This window comes from Suricata suricatta, chromosome 9, assembly GCF_006229205.1.
Source record: "Suricata suricatta isolate VVHF042 chromosome 9, meerkat_22Aug2017_6uvM2_HiC, whole genome shotgun sequence".
Classification (NCBI taxonomy): domain Eukaryota; kingdom Metazoa; phylum Chordata; class Mammalia; order Carnivora; family Herpestidae; genus Suricata; species Suricata suricatta.
This window is the reverse complement of record NC_043708.1, coordinates 29,978,308-29,995,744: the sequence shown is the minus strand read 5'-3', so window position 1 is coordinate 29,995,744 and position 17,437 is coordinate 29,978,308. Positions and strand designations below refer to the sequence as shown.

The following is a 17,437-nucleotide window of genomic DNA, read 5'->3' as shown; positions in this document are numbered from 1 at the left end:
AGGGGGAGGGGAAGGGGGAAAGAGAGTTGGGGAGAGAGAGGGATGCAAAACCTGAGAGACTATTGAATACTGAAAACGAACTGAGGGTTGAAGGGGTGGGGGAGGGGGAAGGGAGGTGGAGGTAATGGAGGAGGGCACTTGTGGGGAAGAGCACTGGGTGTTATATGGAAACCAATTTGACAATAAACTATTTAAATAAATAAATAAATAAATAAATTTTATTTTAAAAAAAGGTTCTATGTTTTCATTTCTACCAATGATCTCAAGGAAACTGGATTCAGGCAACTTGAGGGAGGAAAGCCTCCAGTCCTATGTGAAGTTAGGCTTGGGTCTACCCCCCGCTACTGAGCTGAAGAGGCAGTATCCCCAAGTCCTAGCCGTTTCATTTTTAGGCACCTTAGAAGCACCCCCAGGATCACCATCCTCAGTCCGTTCAGGGAATCTACAAACAGCCTACGTACTTCCTTAATGGTGAAACCTTCTTTTTTACAATCAGGAACAAGACATTTCTATATAACATTGCACTGGGGGGTTTAGCTAGTTAAAGGCAAGAAAAAAAGTTAAAAATGACAAGAACTGGAAAGGAAGAATCACAAGTGTTATTTAGAGATGCAGAGGAAAATCAAGATAATTTACAGATAAATTACTGAAATGAGAGTTACTGTATGTGGAATCAAAACCAAGACATGCAATTCAAGTTCTTTTATATATGCCATCAAAACCCAGCATTTAAAATATAAAACCTAATTTAGAGAAAAAGAGTACATTGACCATAGTATATAAAAATGAGGTAGATAGAAATAAATCCAACCAAAGATGTGTAAGCCCTTCCTGAGGAAAACTGTAATACTCTCCTGAAGGACACTGGAAAAGGCTTCTACAAGCAGGGAGCTATGCTATGTTTATATACATATGTAGACCCAGTATTGCAAAGATGTCAGTTCTCAAATTGACTTATAGGTTCAACTCAAACCCAACCAAAAGCTTAAGAAGTTTTGGGTTTTGTTTGTTTTCTTTTCTTGGTTGGTGGCTCAATATGCTGTTTCTAAAATGTCTATGACAGAACAAAGGGCCAAGAATAGTTAGGACACTCCTGAAGAAAAATAATAGAGTAGGAATCTTGTTCTATTAGATATCAAGGCTTATACCTAAGCTATAGTCATAAGCCCAAGTTGTACCTGTACAGAAACAGACAAAAACAGACTGGCAGATGGGAACAGAGAACTTAGAAATAGAGCACATATATATGCAAACTTGATTTATGGCAGATAACATGGATCAGTGGGTTAAGAGCCTTTGAACAAAAGGTGCTAGAAAAATTGTGTATCCAAACAGATATGCAGCCCGACTGGCTCAATCTGTATAGCATGCAACTTTTAAAAAAATGTTCATTTACTTTTGAGAGATGGAGAGAGACAAAGCACAAGCAGAAGGGGAGCAGAGAGAGAGGGAGACACAGAATCTGAAGCAGGCTCCAGGCTCTGAGCTGTCAGCACGGAACCTGATAGGGGGCTTGAACCCACGAACCCTGAGATCATGACCTGTGGCAAAGTTGGACGCTTAACCGACTGACCCATCCAGGCGCCCCTGTATAGCATGCAACTCTTAATCTTGGGGCTGGGAATTTGAGTTCAACATTGGGTACAGAGATTACTTAAAAATAAAATCTACTTTAAAAAAAACAACCAAAGAGGTATAAAATTGGAAATAGACATGTCATCATCAGCTGCTAAAACTGGATATTGTATGATGCAGAAATTCCACTCCTAGGCACACATGCTGGAAAAACTTGCACATTTTCACCAGAGTTTATGTACAAGAATGTTCACAGCAATATTTTCTGTAAGATCAAAAGTTAAGGGGGAAAATCCAAATGTCTGCTGCGAACCCCCAGTTACTTGTAATGTATTCACACTATAGACATGCATAGAGAAAATTAGTGCATGCAGCTCCTTGAATCAGAACTTCTCAACATAACATTAACAGAAAAAAGTACTCAAAGAGCTTATATAGCATATTTCATCCATATTGAGTTAATAAACACGTAAAACAATAACAATTTAAGAAAACTTACATCTGTGGCTAAAAGGTAAAGCTAAGGGGAGTAATAATCAAATATCCCAAATGCCTTGAGGAGTTGAGGTAGGGGACTGGCTTACACAGGGTAAGGCATGAAATCAGGTAAAGCACTTCAAATATAGTGTTAGTGTTCTATTTCTTGGGTTGCGGGGTAGGTCTAGAACTTTTTTAAATTGCTGCTTCTATATTTTAATCATATTCACATTCCTTTGCATGCATTAAATCAAATATTTAATAAAATGGTTGCATACACATATTCAAATCTGATTTAAATGTGGACACAGACTTATTAATCATAAGAGAAGGCTTTCCGGGAGAATAGGGTGGTTCCCAGGCAGGCCCAAAAAGGACTTGAGAGAAGGGAAAGAGTGGCTTACGGTTTTCACGGTGACTAGGAGGGTGACTAGAACAAGGGTCCCCACTGTGGTGACGGGCCACAGGCACAAGGGAAAGGTCACCGGGACTTTCTTGCCAGCTTGCCCATGTGTGGGACAAGGAGTGAAGAGGGAGAGGAGAGGCTTAAAAAATGTCAGTTAGGGGCGCCTGGGTGGCTCAGTCGGTTAAGCCTCCGGCTTCGGCTCAGGTCAGATCTCACGTTCGTGGGTTTGAGTCCCGCGTCGGGCTCTGTGCTGACAGCTAGCTCAGAGCCTGGAGCCTGCTTCAGATTCTGTGTCTCCTTCTCTCTCTGACCCTCCCCCTCTCATGCTCTGTCTCTCTCTGTATCAAAAATAAATAAAACATTAAAAAAAAAAGTTTAAAAATGTCAGTTAAACATAAAAAAACAGAGTCACACTCTTTATAACAAAAATATTTTAAACAAAACTGTATAGGAAAGAGAAGGGACGTCTGCCATTGTGGAAGTAATAGATCTGCAGAGGAAGGACCATCACCTCTTCCTTTTAGATGCCACTCTTCCCATTCTTCTCCCAGGAATATGCCACTGGAGGAATAACTCTGGTCACACAAACTTGGTAGAACATTTAATTCTTTACTATTCCACAGAAGAAATACAATATCAGGAGGAATTATCATAATAACATAAACATAGATATCAAGTTTTGTGGAGTGAAAAGCATAAGAACTGCTCACGATATTTAGAAGTTCTTGGGATTACGCAGGAGTAGAAGTATCAGCCGGTCTCTCTGGTACCCGAGCTGAGCCCCAAAGGAAGCACTGGCTTTAGCACCATGGGAGTGGAGGAATTCTGCAACTCTGAACCCACTAATTGCAAACAAGTACTGAGCTTGAAGCCTTCTCTCCAGGTAAAGTATTTCCTTCCTTCTGAAAAGATATAGACAATGAATTATAAGTGCACATCAATTTTTGAGACACCTACTGGTTATGCTGCAGACAGAAGATGAAAAAGACTTAATCCATGCTCTTTAGTGGCTCAAAGTTTCCTGTATTACTTTTGTTGCCTAAGGGGTGAAAATGTGGATCTACAGAAAACCTACAGCCAGGTTGATGGCTCAAATGATAAAAATAATTTCATCAGACTGCTTTCAACATACTTCAATGTTAAAGAATACATGGAAACCATTAGAAACTGTATCTACTGTATGATAAATGCTCCCAGGAGGAAATATACATGCTTCAGAAAATTCCTAATAAACAGGTTGGGAGTGAATGATAAGAGCCTAAGAGCACAAGTCAGTAGAGCTTAAAGGTGAAGGAACAAATAGCCAAATTTCTCTGCATTCATAAAGATGAAAAATGTGGGATGGGCAGAAAAGGAAATGAGAGTAAATTTAAACAGGAAGTGTTTGAGAAACTTTTAGGAACAGAACTATATACCCTGAAATTGTAAGTCGTTGGCACAAATGAAATGCAAATCCCCCCATTTCCCCAATCTTTAGCACAGCATTCTACATGCCCACACACACCCATAAACTTTTTGAGTCGGGCTCTCTTGGGCAGAAAGAAAGAAGGGCCAAACAGCTGGCTGGTTTGATCTACAGTATCAGGTGAACACAATTATAATATTGTAGAAACACTTCTCATGTGCCAAATGGTATCCTAAGCTCTCCACATAACACTAATTTAAGTACTTTATAGTAATTAATTTAATAATACTCAAGGCAAACCTATAAGGTAAGCAATAATAGTTTTACCATTTTCTTTTATTTATTTATTTATTTTACATTTATTTATTTTTGAGAGACAGAGACAGACAGAGTGTGAACAGGGGAGGAGCAGAGAGAGAAAGAGACACAAAATTGGAAGCAGGCTCAGGCTCTGAGCTGTCAGCACAAAGCCCGATGCGGGGCTCGAACCCAGAAACCATGAGATCATGACCTGAGCTGAAGTTGGACGCTCAACCGAGTGAGCCACCCAGGTGCCCCTAGTTTTACCATTTTCTAACTGGGACACCAAAAGCACAGAGAAGTTAAGTAATTTGCCCAAGGTCTTAGCAGCAGCTGAGAGACAAAACTGGCTCTGGGTGGCAGCAATAGGGAGAGCAGGGACTCAGATCCTAACGAGAGTTGGAGGATAACGAGCCAGCTCCCCCACAGCGGGAATGTGGCAGAGCTGGCTGACTGAGGGGCACGGATGTGCAGAGGAGAGGGTGAGAGCTGACAGACTCAAGATGACCACCAAAAAGAAGCGCAGAGCAAAGGCCCCATGAGCCCAACAGTCTAGACTGATGTCCTCCAGAACAGAGGGCGAGTTCTGATCATGTGTACCATGGCCCTGCCCTTTTGGGAACACCTCAGGGACATGAATGAGGAAGGCCTAAGGTCTTACCATTTACCAGATGGGGCTATTGAAGACCAAGAAGCAAAATGAGCAAACTGCTCAGATGATCTCTACCCAGGACCCCTAACCCGGGTGTCCTCAGGTACATTTTATGCTCTGAGTACATAAATATATAAACATATGTGTGTACGTTTAATATTGCTTTTCATGTAAGAGATATGCCTTAACTCCTTTCTTGGGTGCTAGTTTCCTTTTAGATTCCTTTTAGGTCCATACTTTTGTCTCTACATAAGTGACTTGAGTAGTTTGCTAAAAATCTTCCAGCAAAGATCACTATTCTTCTACGACAGCTTTCATTTCTGTTTGTTAATTTCCATCCCGGCGGCCACCACCCCAGTTCATAATCCTTATCCCCTTATTCCTGGACTATCTGCTCCCTGGTCTCTCAACTACACCTTCTCCAAGTTATTCTGACCCTGTCACCCTACATGTTCAATGAATTTTCTGATTCTGAAATCTTCAAGGGTTTCCACTGCCATGGTGAAAAAGGTTTATGACCTTAACCAACTTCTGTCTGTAGTTACCACTCCATTCTCTGCCTCCCTTAACTACAAAATACTTCTCAGAAGTTTCCCACATTAGCTGTTTTCACTTCCTTACTTCTCATTCTCTCTTCAATCCACTCCAGTTCAGCCTTATCTCTGCTCCTCCTCTGAAATGACTTTCGTAAACCCTGACGACCTTCACGTGGCCAAACTCAGTCATCGGTTCTCTATTCTCTTCTCACATGAAGTCTCAAGCATCTGGCACAGGCCGATACTCCCTTCTTGAAAAATGTTCTTCCCTTGACTTCCACGTATGATGCCATTCCGGGATAAAGCCTGTATGAGTTTTGGGTTTACTCTGATTTTTACTGAGCCTTCTTTGAAGCATATATTCACTTGTCTTCTACCCTCTCCATACTGCCACTTCTGAAGAACAGATACGGATTTTGCCCTATATTTCAACATAATCAGCTGCTTACTAATACAAACATGCAAACAGCAAGATCTCAGAAAGTGTCCTCTAACACAACAGACTGTGGCGGCTCTGTAGCTTAGTTAGACCTGTGATCTTTCCTGAATATCTGCTCAATTGTTCTGAAAGTAACACTACCCCTTTCCAAGGTTAAATTCCGAGAAGTGATCACTTCCTCCTTTCTGCCTCCTGTGTCACACTCATGGCTCTCAAAGCCCCCGAACCCTCCATTTCACTCCCTTATAGATCTGCCTTATCCACAAGACTGAGAGTTTTGAGAATTCCTTGAGCACATACAATGTGTCTGCGTGTGTGTGTGTGTGTGTGTGTGTGTGTGTGTGTGTGGTCCTGATAATTTGCTCAGTGCCCACCACTCAATAGCCATGCAAATAATAGATGGAAAACACTTGAATGAAGGCTGGCATGAACCAGGCCAGGAGGAGCAATAAGAGAAGTTGACGGGTGCTACAGAAGCCCATGAAACAGGAGAGCTGACGGGTCACCCTGTAACCCTGACTTGGCTACAGTGAACATAAGCTTGTTCATGAGCTTTGAGTCTCTGGCTGTTGCAAGTACCTCTGGGCCGGGAAACGGGCTCCTCCGAGGCCTCACACACTGTTCCCATCCACATCCTCACCTCATTTGGCTAAAGAAAAAGCGCTGAAGCAAAAAGGCTTGAGTTGAGTCCCAGATTCACCATCAACTATAAGGACATTTCAGAGCCACAAAAGCCCATCTGTCAAATGTAAATGACTGGACTCAAAAGGCTATTGTGAAGCCCAAATGAAGACTCAGCTGGACTGTGCACTCTTACAGTTTATTTCCAGACCCTAGCAGAGTGCCTAGGATATAAATGGCGCTCAGTAATGTTTGTTAAACCAACAAAATGAGATCAACTTGTTCTGTCTTCTGTTTCCCCCATACTGGGGACAGCACAACTCAGAAATCTTGGAAGCTCACTCACTGAAGTTTCACCCTTTTCTCAATGCCACTCCTACCCTGTCACCCTATCTGGTTAGTTTCATGTTCTGCTCTGTCTCTATCTGCCTCTGTCTATCTTCACCCTTCCTCATTTGTTTTTCATTCTACTGATAATAGATTTTTTTGGTTGTTAGTTTTTTTACTGCTACGAAGTATGTGACTATGAACAAGCTCATGCATGTGCCTTGATGCACAGGCACACATTTCTGTTTCCAAATTAATTGCGCCAATTTACACCCCACCGGCAGTGTGTGAGATTTCTAGTTATTCCACATCCTTGCCAATTCCTATTTTCTTCTTCTAAAAGATATTTTAGCCTTTCTGCTAGACATGTAGTGGTATCTTATTGTGGTTTTAATTTGCATTTCTTTCTCTGATTAATGAGGCTGAGCCCTTTTCACATTTGTACTGGCAATTTGGATATCCTCCTTCGTAAAAGCTTTGTCCTTGTCTTTTGATTCCTAAGAAGTTCATTTTATATTCTGGACACAAACCCTTTATTGACTTTATGTGTAGCAAATAGCTTCTCCCAGTTTGAAGCCTGTCTTATCTTTTTCTTAAAGTTATGTTTTGATGAACCTAAGTTCTTCATTTTGATATTACCCAATTTCTCAATATTTTTCTTTATAGTAAATTATTTTATATTCTATTTAATAATTATTTTTCTGGGGACACCTAAGTGGCTCAGCCTGTTAAGCATCTGACTCTAGATTTCAGCTCAGGTCTGGATCTCATGGATGGGTATGAGCCCCATATAGGGCTCTGTGCTGGCAGTGTGGAACCTGCTTGGGATTCTCTCTCTCTGTCTCTCCCCCCCACACATATGCGCTCACTCTCTCTCAAAAATAGATACACTTTAAAAAATTATTTCTTGGGGGCACCTGGGTGGCTCAGTCAGTTGAGTGTTCAGGTGGTGATCTCGCCATTTGTGGGTTTGGACCCCGTGTCGGGCTCTGTGCTGACAGCTCAGAGCCTGGAGTCTATCTTCGGATTCTGTGTCTCCCTCTCTCTCTGCCCCTCTCCTGCTCATGCTGTCTCTCTCTCTCCAAAAATAAATAAAAAACATTAACTAACTAACTAACTAAATAAAAATTATTTCTTGGCTCTTAACTAATATATTATCTAATATTACCTAAAATTTTAATAATCTCTTACATGGAATGTATGGTTAATGAAATATTGATTTTATGTGGTATAGGATAGGAGTCAAAATTATTTTATTTTTTTGGCATGTGCATATTTCTTTGTCCCAGCACTAGATACCTAAAAGATCTTCCTTCCCCTTGTGCTCTATGTTTCTAATTGTTTTCATAAATCAGGTGTTGATATGTATACGTCTTCTCCCTGTAATCTGGATTATTTTTTGACTGCAGCTATTTGTCTATCCTTGTACATATACCTCAATTATCGTCTTGGGCATGAAATGGTACATATATCATATACTTATTGTAGGTCACTTTTTTTAATTTAATTTTTATTTTTTTAATGTTTTATTTATTTTTGATACAGAGAGAGACAGAGCATGAGAGGGGAAGGGACAGAGAGAGAAGGAGACACAGAACTGGATACAGGCTCCAGGCTCTGAGCTAGCTGTCAGCACAGAGCCTGACGCGGGGCTCGAACCCACAAACGTGAGATCTGACCTGAGCCGAAGTCAGAGGCTTAACCGACTGAGCCACCCAGGCGCCCCTGTAGGCCACTTTTTAACCTCAACAATATTTTCTATTTTTCTGTTAAGAGTTCTTGAATACCTTTTATTTGATGCAAAATACTGGGTATTTTTATGCTAATATATATGGTATCGTTTCCAAAACTAACTTTCATTTTTTTACCCCGGTATAGAGAAATACAACTGATTTTTGTCTCTTGATCTTGAATCACGAACTTGTTAAATTCCTTAATTCTAAAAACTCATCTAACAACTCTAAAAACTCAAAAGCTTTTTGTATTTTTCACACAATCACATTTTAATAATGACATTTAAATTTTTCTTTCTCATCTTTCACCAATTGTTTTCATTTTCTTGCTTTACTGGATTGGCTAGGACTTCCAGTGCATTGTTGATATGTGGTAGGGATAATGTGGGAATCCTAGACCTAGTCTCAAAGAGAATGACTGCAGCATTTTGCCATTAAGTTGACATTTGTTGTAGATTTTTTTATAGATAATCTTGCATCAGAATAAAATATTCCCCTCCATTTTTAGTACTATTAGTAGCTAGGCAACCTAAGAATACCCCTTCTCACTGTTTTTATAGTTCTTTTCCTTATCGCTGGTTTTCAGCAATTCTTTTTATGATGTGCATTTATTACTATTAATGCTATCTCTATCTGTAGTTTATAACAGTCCTTGAATTTGCAGCTTGGTATCTTTCATGAGGGTTGGCAAATTCTCAATCATTTGTTTGTTCAAACGTAGCTTCTGCCCCATTCATTTGGGACTTGCTTTCCAGAACTTCATTATGAATAGGGAGGGTTAGCAGGGAGGGGCAGGGAGAGATAAGGGAGCCTCAGGGAGGCAGACTGCGGCCGCAAGTGGGAGGCTAAAGAGGCAGCATATTCCAGACCTGCCTGCGCTAGGCGCCAAGAGTGGAGGCTCACAAACTTTCTGATAAGGTCAGGGACAAAAATCCTTGGCGGCTACCCAGTAGGGGCCTCTCTCACTCTCGAGAGCTTTAGACTTTCCCTCAATGAACTCTATTGCTTTGCTCACTCTCTGTTGTCTGTGAGGTTCATTCTTCCACAAGGACCAGAGCGTCTCCACCCTCTAACAGTTACGTGTACATTACCTCTGCACAGGCATCCTCTTTGTATTTTACCTTCTCATCACTATTTTCCATCATTTTGGATCTCCATGCTTTATTTGGGATATGTTTTCCAGAAATTTCTTTCAGTTCGGTAATTCTCTGTTCAGTTATGCTTTGTTTCTTATTACTTTAACTACTGAGGAGTTTTTTCTAGTTTTTTTTTACATGTATTTATTATTGAGACAAAAACAGAGCATGAGTGGGGGAGGGGCAGAGAGAGGGAGACACAGAATCTGAAGCAGGCTCCAGGCTCCGAGCTGTCAGCACGGAGCCCGAGGCGGGGCTCTAACCCATGAACCCTGAGATCGTGACCTGAGCCGAAGTCGGACACTTAACCGACTGAGCCACCCAGGCGTTCCTTAACTACTGAGTTTCAAGTACTTGTTATCATTTTTTCATATTACAGTATCTTTTTGTTCTTTTTCAAATCTACTATGTCTTTCATAGTTTCCAGTTCTCTCCCAAAATTAAAAATCTTGTCTTTTGTCATCTTAAATCTATTAAGCACAGTTTGCTAAGTCTCTGGCTGATAACTTCAATCAATAGCTAGAGTCCTCATGAATCTAATATTTGTTGTTTCTGCTGGTTCTTGTTAATGGTATGTTGTCTCTTTGTGTGCCTAATTCTTTCTTTTAAAATTTTACCTAACATTACATTTGCAAAATTAGAATTAATCTGTGACCTAACAGTGTTTTCATTCTCCAGGAAGAATTTTGCTGTTTTTTCTATTCCTGCCAGTGCCTAGGGGCAACAGCAATCCAAAATACCTTGATCCAAATTCAGGGACTGAGATAATGTTTGTTTTTTTGTTTGAAGTTTATTTATTTTTGAAAGAGCAAGGGAGGGGCAGAGAAAGAGGGAGACAAAGAATCCCAAGCAGGCTCTGTGCTGTCAGTGCAGAGTTGGGATGCCTAACTGACTAAGCCACCCAGGCACCCTGAGATAACGGTTTTTTAATAATGTATTTATTTTTATTTTTTAAATGTTTATTCATTATTTTTGAGAGAGAGAGAAAGGCAGAATATGAGCGGGGGAGAGGCAGGGAGTGAGGGAGACACAGAATCCGTAGCAGGCTCCAGGTTCTGACCTGTCCATATAGAACTGGACCCAGGGCTTGAACCCACAAACTGTGAGATCATGACCTGAGCGGAAGACAGACATTTAACTGACCAAGCCACCGAGGGGCCCCAATAATGTTTTTTTTTTAAAAAAGAGTGCTTCTGAGACACAATTCATGCGCCATAAAATTCACCTGCTTGAAGTGTATAATTCAAGTGCTTTTAGTATATTCATAGAGCTCTGTAACCTTTATCACAATCTAAATTTAGAACATTCTCATCACTCCAAAAAGAAATCTTGTACCCATTAGTATTCATTCTGCATTCTCTGCCCAATTTGGGCAACCGTGCAGCTACTTCTGGTCTCCACAGCTTTGCATTTTCTAGACACTGAATACAAAAAGAATCATGCAATATGTGGCATTTTGTGACTGAATTCTTTCATTTAGCATGATGTTTTCAAGGTTCCTCCATGCTGTAGCATGTTTCAGGGCTTCATTCTTTTTTATTGCTGGATAATATTCCATCGTACGGATATACCACTCTCGTCCGTCGTGGACACTGGATGATTTCCACCTTGGGGTATTATAATGCTACAATGTACAAATTTCTGTGAGGATGTAGGTTTTAATTTCTCATGGGTATATGAATGTCTAGGTCATATGGCAACTCTATGTTAAACATGTTAAGGAACTGCTAACCTATGTTCAAGACGAATGGATTCTGAGCCAAGGATCTCTAAGGGTCAGTCAGTGAAGCTCTCCAGCTGTCCAATCCAAAGCCATGATAGTTTACTAGGTACCCCTTTTGGTGGGTCCTGGATTTCAACTTTTTAATTCTTACAACTGCCTAATGTCATAAGCACTGCCTAATCTCTTAGTATCTCAGCTACCACTTCTAAAATTAGAAACTTAGTCGATTCCAGCTGCTATAACAGAATCCCAGACCCTGAGTGGCTTAGACACAACAGACATTTATTTCTCACAGCTCTGGAGGCTGAAGTCCAAAAGCAAGGCGCCCAGAGATTCAGTGTCTGGTAAGACCCCACTTCCTCATTCAGAATCTTCTGGCTGTAATCTCACATGGCCGGAAGGGGGACAGAGCTCTGTGGGGCTCTGTTACAAGGGCACTGACCTCATTCATGAGGGTTCCACCCTCATGACCAAGTCACCTCCCAAAGGCCCCGCCTCCAAAGACCATGATCACGTGAGAGGATTAGGTTTCAACGTGATTTTTCGGGAGATACAAACATTCAGCCTATGGCAGAAATACTGGCAGGGGGAAAACACCACTAAATTCCATACTCAACTCTCTAGATTCCTTTCTTCTCTCCATTCTCAGCCTGATAATTATTCTCTATCTTGTTACATCTTTTATGCCTTTGAATAGATTTTCTATTGTAAAAACTTAGATCTTCTGGGTTTCTCAGAGTGTGATCTGAATTACCCGGTCTATCACTATTGATTCTGGAAGCCCCCATAGTGATTTCTTTAGTTGTCGGGTTTCCCTGACTCCACTGTGAATTCCTTCAGGGAAAGAAAGGACTGCGCTCTTTCCTGCAGCACCAGATCCCATCAGCTAGCAGACGCTTTACGAAGGTTTGTATGTCTGGGTTACTGCTTCCAAGTGTGAAACGGCTTCTAAGTGATCTAAGCTGCTCACACGATCTGGGGAGGTCAGAGAGCCAACCACAGGAACCATAAAGCCAGAACAAACCTGGCTCCACAGATGGTCCAGGGCAGCCGTGGTCACTGCTGCTGACAGGCCGGGACACTGCAGACCAGATCACGGATATCGCCACCACTCGGTCCTGGGCACTGATACTGCACTATCGCTGCTGCTAAACACGAAGGACCCCCCAGGGAGATGGATGGAAACAGAGGGTAGGGAAGCTGAGGAAGGGAGGGCAGGACACGGGCATGATGTTTTGGCAAAAACTGGTTTTGTAAAGGAATTGATAAGGGAACTCCACCTGTTTTTGGTATTTCAAAAACTGACGTAGAAATCCCATAGAACCAGAAAGTAGGTTTATTGATGCCCAGGGTCATTCCAAAGTGAATTACTACTGGTGGGTCATTTCCAAAGACTGAGCAGATGATACAAATGAATAAAATGATCCAGAAAGTGAGAGTCCACTGTGACCACCCCCCTCCCTCGTCCTTGCCTGTGATGCCCTGCCTGAGAGGACTGTGATCTGCATCACACACTCTTCTTTTCCAAAGTCCCCACATTCCTTTCTTGTCGTCATGTTCTCAGCAATTTAAATTCCACTCCTTTTCAAATGGATTTCTTCAGAAACTGCTCTGTGAGCCAAGGGGTCCTGACAACCTCTACGTCAGTGCCTTCCAAGTAGAATTAGACTTGTTAATAAAAATTATTATATTTCTCACCTGCTTAGATACAGCTGTCATCATAAGAGTGTTCATTCCTCCAGAAGCACGAGGCTCCCCAGGGACCATCCTCTGAGTTTCAGTCATCCTGCCCGAAGTGCGTTCATTCCAAAGAGTAAGGAGTAACTCTCAAGAGGCCTAGGATGGTCTGACTTTGCCATAAAGGACTCCTCTTTGTTGTTGTTGTTGCTGAGACAGAGAGAGAGAGAGAGAGAGAGAGAATACGAATCTCAAGCTGGCTTCACACTTAGCAAAGCCTGACATGGGGCTTGGCCCTGGAATCATGACCTGAGCCAAAATCAAGAGTTAGACACTCTGAGCCACCCAGCCACCACCCCAAAGACTTTTTTTTTTTAAGTACGCTTTGCTATTTGCCAAAAGATCCGTATTCAATAAGAAATGAGGGAAAGATCCGTTATCCCAAAGCCAGGAGACTAAGTCATCTCATTTCTTTTTTTGGGTTTGTTTTTGTGAATGTATTTATTTATTTATTTATTTATTTATTTTTATTTAATAGTTTATTGTCAAATTGGTTTCCATATAACACCCAGTGCTTCTCCCCACAAGTGCCCCCCACCATGACCGTCACCCCCTTCCCTCCCTCCCCCTCCCCCTTCAGTTCACGGTTCGTTTTCAGTATAGTCTCTCATGATTTGCATCCCTCTCTCTCCCCAACTCTCTTTCCCTCTTCCCCTCCCCCTGGTCCTCCATTAGGTTTCTCCTGGTCTCCTGTTAGACCTATGAGTGCAAACATATGGTTTCTGTCCTTCTCTGCCTGACTTATTTCGCTTAGCATGACACCCTCGAGGTGCATCCATTTTGCTGCAAATGGCCATATTTCATTCTTCCTCATTGCCATGTAGTACTCTTATTTCTTAACCGAGTTCTACAAGGTTCCTAGGCAGTTTGTTATCTTCTTCCCCCCCTGTTCAGAGTCTTTCTATGTTTGTTTGTTATATTACGTCCAGGGATCTTAGTTGTTAGAGGGATTACTAGGGGACCCTCACACTCCTTCTTGGTCCTCTGCCCATACATTTTGAAAGTAATGGATACATCCTCACACACAGAAATAAATAAACAAATGCCACAGCTTTCTTTTAGATAAATAAACTACCTCCTTTTTCATTTCTTCAAAATTACAAATAACACTGTAAAGAACATCTGAATATTTACTTTGCAGAGGTGGAAATGTTAGGTCAAAAGGATACCCATTTTAAATCTTGATAAGTATCCAATTCACCTCACATTTATTAATACCAACACTGAATGTGCATATTCGTGGGCATTTTCACTAATCGTACATTACCAAATGTGGTCATCTTTGACACTCCAACACGTAGGAAATACTGTTTAAATTCTCACAGACTCATATTTCTGTGGATATTAAGTTGGAAAAGAATTTAAGTGTTCAGTGGTAATTTGTGGGTAGTTTTAGATCATTATTTACCTCAGTGAGTTGATATGTATGTAAAAGTTTATCATTTGCTTTTCAAACATATTTAAGATGTCTTATTTTTTAATGGAAGATTATGATGATAATGTTGATCGTTATTTGTGAGATATTTGTACCTTTTTCCTATCTTACTTAGATAGGACTTCTCCATAATAATAACAATATTTTTGTGGTAAGAGAGATGACCCCCACCACACCCCAACATATCCACATTCTAATCACTGGAAACTGTGCATTTTTATCTTACAGCAAAAAGAAATTAAGGGTGCAGAGAGAATGAATGCAGGGAACAGGTTAGATGCAGATGAGAAAATACTAGATTTAGAAAGAAGCGGGTCATTGATGATCTCAGCAAGGAAACTGAGGAACAGAGAAGAAGCTGAAGCATCAAATTCCTTATTTTTTCCAAGAGCATTATCTGAGGAGGAAAGGGGAAAATGATCAGTGTGTCCATGGTCCTTTAAAACCCTCTTCTGAATGTTGTTCAATAGAGATTAGTAATATTTATCAGAAGATGTAATCCACCTTGAAGATGTTATAACTATGGGCTATACGTAATAATATGCTGTTCTTTACATAATATTGCTACAAGGAAAAGTGGATGCATTACTCGAGTTCATTCCAGTGACTTGGCTGGGTTTATGAGCACTCAATCCGGTATTTTCTGTCCAACAGGTTACTTAGCACATCTGACAGATGACCAGAGATTTTATAATTTTATAATCCTTCCCAAACCGGACCATTTTGCGCTTACAATTAAATGGCCCTTGTCCACGGCCTAATTAGTATAACTAGACTTAATCCCGATCGGAAGGTGTCCCTCACCGCCCACAGCTTTATCCAAATTATTGGGTTCATGGACAAGCCTGCCCCGGCACACAACCTGCACAAGGTCACGCAGCAAATAAAGCTGTGGTGTGGATTCCACCTGAGGTCTAACGGGTTCCAAGGCCTAATCCTCCCATTGTTGTACCGATGCCAGCCTGCGCTGCCAGCGGCAATGGAACCAAGTCCCCGCTCTTGGCACAGAACACAAAAGAGGATCCGGTGAGCAGTAATAACACAAAGAACAACACAACACGGCGATCATTTGGGAATCCCTAACATTGGGCAGATGCTGGGCTGAACACTTCGTATATCCTCAGCTCAACTATGTGAAATACGGAACCAGGAAACTGACGCAGGGAGAGGCCGAAAATCGCACGATTATTAAGCAACGACACTGAGTCCCCGTGACCGCAGTCCCAGGCTCCGTACCTACCCACACTGGGGTTAAAATCTGGCTCTGACGTATGTTAATTCTGGGGCCTCCGGCAAGTGTCACCCTCGACGAGGGCTGCCTAAAAGCTCGCAGTCCGCCGCCTCACCCCTGCCCGCACCCGCCCGCACACCTCCTCGCGTCCCTCTGCCATCACCTCTCCACCTCCGCCGGCAACAAGGGGCCTCGCACCACCGCGCGCGCAAACACGACCGAACCGTCCGGCCCGGGCCCAGCGGCTCGGGCTCCCCGGCGACGAGGACGCCGGTCCCCGCCAGCCTCGCCCGCGGCCACCGGGTTCGCGGCCCCCTCGGGACAGACGCCCGCCAGGCGAGAGCAATCGATCCCTAGCAACAAACCGGGCCTCCGCCCGCAAGTGAAGCGGCGGCGCTGGGGTTCCGGAGCCTCGGCCCGCGGTTGGGATTGAGAGCCTTGAATCGGGCTCGCCGTCGCGTTCGAACTGATCTGGAAACGATACCTCCCACGTTCTAGACTAGGTCTTAGGACAGTCCCGTGCACATAGCCTCCGTGGATACTTGTGGGATGGAGAGCTTGCCAGCTTAATTCAAACAGGAAACAAAAACTTGACTGCTATGAAACGTTAGGTCGGATGGTAATCAGTGTAGTATCTTGCTACCATTGAACTTTCAGTGGTAGTGCTTTTACTGCCAGTTGGCCTGTAATCCAGTCACTTACGGATGTCTATTTTTCTACTCATTCAGTAACCCTCACCCACACCTTTCTGTGGGTCGTTTGAAGCTAACGGAACAGAGATGAAATATCAAGGCTGGCAGTCCAACAGGCACACAAACGAACGGGTGCACTTGGTAGCTTAGGGAGCAGCCCCCTCACGTACCTTTTGCCGAGGTGAGTCAGAGAAAGCCTCACCTATCAAGTACTATTTGCGATGGCATAATAGCAGAGAGCAAGTGGAGTGACATTCCCCACGCCATCCCTGAAATCTTCCCATCTGTCCTTGCCTCTTTTTTTACCATCAAAACGTCCCTGGTTTAACCCTTTATCTTCCCACCTATTAAGGTGTCCCCAAAGTGGTCACTAGAGGAGAAAGTCCTGACCTCCTGCTTTTAGGACTGCTCCAATATCACTCATGTTCACGGGACTCTAGGGTCAAATGTGGGGTGGGGAGAGGAAAGAAACTTCATTGTGCTTTTCAAGTCCGTCTTTGACATTGCTGACAGTTATCTAAAAGATCCAAAACATGGTAGGATTCTTCTGCCCTTGCCTACAGTGTTCATTCTGACTTTCTTAGCATGGAATATCAAGCCTTTTGTACTACAACTTTGAGGTGTAAGATTTAATGGGTGGAGGCAGAGATGAGAGGAAAGAAAGAGAACAAGTTATGGAGCCAAGAAAGCCTTTATTGGGATCTGTGATTCCCGGGTGAGGTTCCATGACTCCGGGAGTGGGGAGTCAGGGAAGTCGTGCCTGGTACAGGAGGGGCGAGGTATTTTATGGGTGAAAGACTTCTGGTAGGTCTTGGGAGGGCAGACCACCAAATAAGGGCACTTTAGGGACATGGCAGGATGGGATAGGTTGCCTCCTCTGTCAGGGTGATGGGAAGCTGGGGCTTCATGATTGGCTGCTTTCAAACTGGCATGGAACATTCCAGGTCTGCAGGTGAGGGGTGGGGGGTCATCGGTGCACGGCGTTTTTCCAACCCACAGCAAAATGGCCACC

At 42.6% G+C, this 17,437-nt stretch overlaps 1 long non-coding RNA gene across 2 annotated transcripts; it reads right to left on the bottom strand.

Moving 5' to 3' along the window:
- Positions 1 to 3,047: 3,047 nt before the first annotated feature.
- Positions 3,048 to 16,059, bottom strand: LOC115301841. Of its 2 annotated transcripts, none has more exons than XR_003913317.1 (3): positions 15,873 to 16,059; positions 13,029 to 13,217; positions 3,048 to 3,360 (listed from the first exon to the last, which is right to left on the bottom strand). It is a non-coding gene; the product is annotated as an uncharacterized LOC115301841 (long non-coding RNA). The 2 variants fall into 2 exon arrangements; XR_003913316.1 differs by having other exon boundaries at positions 15,897 to 16,059.
- Between the last annotated feature and the right edge of the window lie 1,378 nt (positions 16,060 to 17,437).